We start from the raw sequence: 329 nt of genomic DNA, 5'->3' as shown, positions 1-329 counted from the left end.
TGGAAGCGATGAGGACTTTTGCTCCAAATGGGAAAGGAGAAAACCTCAGTTCCTAGAGATGCTCCCAGAGATAGTCCTAAAGATGAAGCTGAAGAAGACCCTTTGCTCCCAGGAAAGGAGAAGGGCCTCTGTTCTTAGAGATGAAATGCTCCCAGAGATGAGTGAAGAGATCTTTTGTTTCTGAACGGCTCAACCTTAAAATTGTACACCAAAAAACTTCAAGAGTGGACCCTTGAAAGCAGTTGCAGGAAAAGCTGCAAGTCGGGGGAAGGGACTCACACGCAGGCAGAGAGACTCCTCTTCCTAAATGGACTGAACGATATTTGGAA

The sequence above is a fragment of the Corvus brachyrhynchos genome, unplaced genomic scaffold (assembly GCF_000691975.1).
Source record: "Corvus brachyrhynchos isolate BGI_N302 unplaced genomic scaffold, ASM69197v1 scaffold503, whole genome shotgun sequence".
In the NCBI taxonomy this organism is placed as follows: Eukaryota; Metazoa; Chordata; class Aves; order Passeriformes; family Corvidae; genus Corvus; species Corvus brachyrhynchos.
This window is presented reverse-complemented; position numbering follows the sequence as displayed.